Source organism: Branchiostoma lanceolatum, chromosome 10 (assembly GCF_035083965.1).
Source record: "Branchiostoma lanceolatum isolate klBraLanc5 chromosome 10, klBraLanc5.hap2, whole genome shotgun sequence".
Classification (NCBI taxonomy): domain Eukaryota; kingdom Metazoa; phylum Chordata; class Leptocardii; order Amphioxiformes; family Branchiostomatidae; genus Branchiostoma; species Branchiostoma lanceolatum.
In genome coordinates, this window is record NC_089731.1 from 9,286,968 (window position 1) to 9,292,852 (window position 5,885).

A 5,885-nucleotide genomic window follows, 5' to 3' on the forward strand; every position below is an offset into this window, starting at 1 on the left:
GTAATGATAATGATGATGTGCTTACTTGCTTACTTACTTATGTCGAGACCTTCCAGTCAAGAGTCGAGATGGCAGCCCAAGTGTTTTGGTCCTTTATCGCCTGGAGCAAACTATCCACTTCAAGGCCGGTGTCTTTCTTGAGAGTGTCTATAAAGGTTGCTGCGGGTCTTCCTGGCCTCCTTTTCTCATGCTTGGGAATCCAGAGTACCAGGTCAGCTACTTCTTCCTTGCTCCTGAGGTAGTGTCCGTCGAACTTCAACCTCCTTGTCCTGATCTTATCGGTCAGCTTTGGTAGGCCAGCATACAAGTCTTTTTGGTAATATGTTGTGTCCAGTGGATGTTGAGCGTTGTTCTCAGAAGCCTCGTGTAACACCCATCCAACTGCTTTTCTAACTTGGAGGTAACTGTCCATGTAAAAGTAAATCAGTCATCCTCAATTGAGGTGAAGTGCAATGCTTTTTCAAGCAGCTAGTAGTAGTGCAATGCGGCTTCGCTGCGGCTCGCGTTTTTTGGCCAAGCACACCGGGTCACCCCTACTCTTCTCGATAAGTGTGTTGGGTTATTTTACGTGCAGAGGTTTGACGCTTGAGGCTTACTCCCGAAGCTCCCTCAGGAAGAGCCTCACTTTCAACTTGTGTGAGAGAGTTGATCTCCAAACCTTCTTCATCTTGTTACAAGCCCGCCAGGCTGCTGCTTTTCTTGCTGCTATGTCCCTTGCTGTACTTTCCACTCTGGACTTTTACCTCCTCCAAGGCAGTACCATCGCTTGTCTTGAGGCAGTAAGGGGTTGGAATGTTAAAGGGCATAAACTTTGTTTTGCCAGCGTTCATGCAGAGACCAACCTTGCCCACTGAGCTCTCCACACACCCAAGCAGTTCCTGAGCTTGTTGAATTGCCTCTGATATTAACGCAATGTCATCAGCGAAATCCAAATCAGTCACTGTCTTCGGGCCAACTCTTCTGCTCCTCCTCCTCTCTATCTGTAGACCTCCTCTCTACCGTCAATATCCGTCCTCAGTGCATAGTCTGTATCTGAATCTGTATCTATATAGCCGGTACCGCCATTAAGCGCAACACACCAGCTTCGCAGGCACGCGGCGCGACAGCAGCTGGTTATGTTACACCGAACGGTCTGTTACACCTAGTCTTTGCATATCTGACTGCAACCGTTCCTTAAAGCTACTTAGTGAAGATGCTCCTACAGTACTTGATGACAACGAGTTCCATTCTACTATGGTTCTCGGAAAATGCGAATTTTTGAACACATCAATCCTTGGCTGATAACTCTGGTACTTAAAAGCATGGCGATTTCTAGTCCTCTTCTGAGCTGGCATTAGATACTTATCAGTCTGTAACGCTGGGTAACATAAATTCGCGGGGTACTTAAATTCGCGATTTTTCGAAAACGGGGTATTTAGGGATATGTGCTAGATGCAACATAAGTAATACCGCTAGAAATGCAAACCTGACAGACTAACGTATTCAGAACACTGTCTGAAAAGCTTCGATAAGCATGCATTAGAAGGCGACGAGGTCAAAAACTCTCCGTCCCTTATTGGAACAGTCTGAGGGCTTCGTGGGAGAATTACACAACATGGTTGTCGGCTGGTTTATAAGACAAATGTCACATCCGCTTCCTGCTAAGCACAATTATTTACAAGACAACTTATTACAATCTCTTTTGCTAACCTGCAACTGGATTCTAAGTGTGATCAATCATCAAAACTCCTCTCTGTTGCTACAACCTACGGCACGTGTATTTTCCCGCCGCCATATTGTTGACCAGAATCCTGTTGTCAAGCAGACGACAAAGGTTTGTGAGGAACACTTTTTTGTCTAAATGTTGCGTGTGATAGTGGACTGAGGAAGATATTTTCCTCAAAGTTTGCTCCTAACACAACAAGGAACATATGGAGATAGTAGTATTACCATTGCTACGGCATCCAGCTAACTTGCCATGAATAATGTAACGTTACACGTTGCCATGACGATGGGCCGACTTTGACTGAAGTTCTACCGACTCTACACACGGGTTGTTCCCGAACTGGCCTGATGTGTGCGGTACGGCCGTTTTTTCGTGTATTTTTTTTACTTGGACACGCCTATATCCATAGCACTCACCTCAAGTCAAGGATGGAACGAATAGCTACTGTATAAAATATAATTAGCGGTAAGATATTCAAGACGAATCTTCTCTCCCGAAATAATGTTCACACCTTTCCGACACCACCGTCATTGTGCGTGCGGCGGACGGTAGTTTCAAGTTGAAATATTATGGTGTCAGCACGACTAGAGACAAAATCTACCATATATGTGATTAGTGCAAAGATAGTACATGATACTGACAGAATAATAGAAAAAAGGATGGTTTATTGTTCTGCTAGATTGATTTCATTCAACCATTATCGGAAAAATGGCGAATTTATGTTACCCAACGTTACGTCTACAGGTTTATTAGTCATTTTGTACATCATGCAAAGTCTGGACGTTGTTCTTCTGTATTCAAGGGACATCCATTGCAGATCAACAACAATCACAAACAGCCTGATATGGAGCTAGTGTGTCCCTGTAGCACCCCTGCATACAACTCAAAGAGTTCAGTTTCACCATCAGGGGAGATGACTTTTGCCTTTGTGTCCTGGTACATGCTGGCTATGGCTTCCACCAGTTGGTCAGGAATACCGTATGCCTTAATCTTCAACATCTTTCCTCTATGTACAGTATCAAAGGCTTTCTTAAAGTCGATGTGATTATTGCTGTGAGATGATGATGTAATGATGGTTTACTGCCCTACATTGTACCATGTACGTTTGTCTAGCAATAAAGTTCATTCAATAAATTCAATAACTTGCTCATCTGGGCTTCACATGCGCCGCACGTCAGTGAAAGTGCAAATGAAAATTGGTGAAAAACTTTAGCGACGGTGCCGTCATGAGCTGCCGCCGCAGTGCCGCCGCAGTGCCACCGCGGTGCCGCATCCCAGTGAGAGCCCACTGATATTTCTAAGTGGTTCCCTCCAGCCAGGGAGAATCGTGTCTTCCAGACGTTCTTTAAATGTATTTCCAAAACGGTTGTAATTGGCATTAACTGCGGGGTTAAGTCAAACATGTCAGCATAGTATATCCTGAACGTGAATAACCCAGTAATGTTCTTCTTCGACTGAAGTGTCGTGTTTTTTTTAAAATAATCTTGTCAGTAGGTAACTAATTCAATCTTAAGCTTAGCGAGAGTATCTAATCAACTGTGTTTGACTGTCAACGATCAATAGGAATTCTCTTAATTCATCCCTTACGGCGAAACATTGAGTACAATTTGCGATACAGTGTCTGACTGGTATATCAAGTTCAGTTTATCACTGTATTTCTTGAATGGCACAAGATCAGGTCGAGTACAGGTAGACGAGGGGTCTGATTTCTTTCCAAAGCGACTAACTCGCATTCTATCAACTTCCGTACTGGAATAAATGTACAATGCATAGATCTAATTTTCAGTGGGATTAAGCAATATTCCAATGAATAGATCAGAACATTTACAGCTACAATCCTCAACCTCACTACAATGCAGTAAAATGGGTTGAACCAAACTCTTAAACAGATCAATAGCTAGGGAGATGGACCGATTGTAGTTTGATGGTAGTCAATTAATCAGAAATCGCAGTGCTGTCAATGAATCAAAATACTACAATGTAAAATCATACAAGTGCATTACAAATGGATGTCAAAGGATAACTGGACTTTCACTAATGACACTTGGTGCAACAAAGGTAACATGTTATAGAATATACGTATAACCTTGAAACTGACATATCAATTTTTACACCCTTGGTCTTTTGGCCGCGGTGAGCTCCCGGTAAGCTCCCGGTAAGCTCCCGTCGTGCGCGCGACACTTTGCCACTTGCGTTTTTTTTTTAAATTTAAAAAAAAAATCGCTATTTTAACTGGCACGCTGGCGGTAGTGGACCGGCACTGGAACGACACTGGGACGTCACTATGACGGTACGCCACACGCTACCGCCACAGTGCCGCAGCTCAGTGAGAGGGGGACTTAAGACTTTCAAATCTCGCATCGCCATAGCTTAAGTAATAGTTAGCTTGAATGTGAAAGAAAGGTTTAATGTCAGCTACTTTGTCAGCTCTCCTCAAAGAAATCCTCAAACACGGGACCTCCATTTAACGTCCTATCCGAGGGACGTCCTTAAAAGCTTGAAGCCCCGGTTACACATAGCCGAACATACATGGCTCCCGAACGCTAGCCGACCCAGGTCGGCGGTAGTTCGGAAGTTGTGTGACCAGTTTTTAGGCCACGCCTATTTTTGGCGCCGAACTTGAGCCGAACATGCGCCGAGCATGTCCCAACCATCTCCTAACCAGTAACTGACTGAACCCCGAAGGCTTTCTAACCTACTACCAACCAACCCGACCTCTAGCCGAATCTTTCCTGACTACCTCCCGACCGGTTGCTAACCCTCTCACGAATTGAAATGGACATATTCAGCGACTTTTAAAAGAGGGGTGATTTTCCTTTTTAATCAAAATAATCCATTCTTCTATGTTGTTAACATGACTATTAAAGAGATCAAATTCGGATCACGTTCAAAGGCTTTTAGCTTTCTTCTCTATTTATGGTCGTGTGAAGGGGGTGATTCGCCCATGTTCTGGTAGTACTCAGTTTGGTTGGGAATGAGTTAGCAGAAATTTATCTACGACCTTGTTGAGAGTCATTCAGCAGTGGTTATAGCGTGGTTAAGATTCCAATTTTACTGCTGAATTACTCCCGAACCGTGACCAGCCGAACACTAGCCGACCGTGCCGAACACCAGCCAACCCATTCCAGACCCTCCGTCCATCTGCAGAGCCGAATGTTTTGAAATTTTCAAAACATTCGGCTGGCGCAGCCGAACACCAGCCGACTCAGCCGAATGCCAGCCGACTCAGCCGAACACCAGCCCACCTAGCCCCCGAATCACTCTAACCATGGTCGAGAGAGAGTCGGGAGGCCATGTTCGGCTATGTGTACCCTTAACTTAGGGTACTAATTTTCACCTGAGTGGGGAAAGTCGTGTAAAGTGGGGAAAGTCGTGTAAAGTGCCTTTCCCAAGGGCACAACGTCAACGAGACAAATCAGGGGACCCCGGATTTGAACCCAGGACTGCGCCACCGCGACGATTCTTGGCAACTTGCTGTTACAGGTTCAGGAGTTTATTCTGTTTTGTCGCTGGACGTAAACCTAATTCATTGCTTTGTATAAGGAGAGGCATGACTAAGGATCATATTTATGACGTCCTTTATTGCTCATGAAAACTACCTTTAGCAAAATACACATCGCAAGACCCAAAGTGGACCACAATTGGTAGCGCACCATAACTGGAGTGGTACCTTGCGCTACGTTAGGTCTCGAAAGCAGGGCAAATAGCCAAAAACTTACTTTCCAAGCAGATGTTGGTGGGGAAGATTATATACCTTTTTTCATATGCCCCATTTTGCGTCCGCAGCTCCCCTTGGGGTACATGACAAGAAGTTAACAATCTTCCGCCATTAACTTCTGTTTGGAAAGTGCCAAAATGTTACAAGACAACAACTTTAGCGTCCGGATCAGGTTCTTTGCTGATTAGTTTTGATAGACTCCCCATGAATACAATGGAACAATCCGATGAACTCGTTCTCGAAACTCTCACAGATTTTTATTACCATAGTTAAATGTTTCCATCATGGTGAATTTACTGTTAAAGCGTCGTCAAGATCCCACATGAAGACTCAATATACTCTATTCAGACCATATGTCTAATATCTGAAGCTAAACTGAGGTTACTCCAGCTCCCTGGTTACGTGGAGTCCTGGGAACGAGGGTGACCCCCGACCTTTCATGTCCACTGGCGCGAGGTGTGA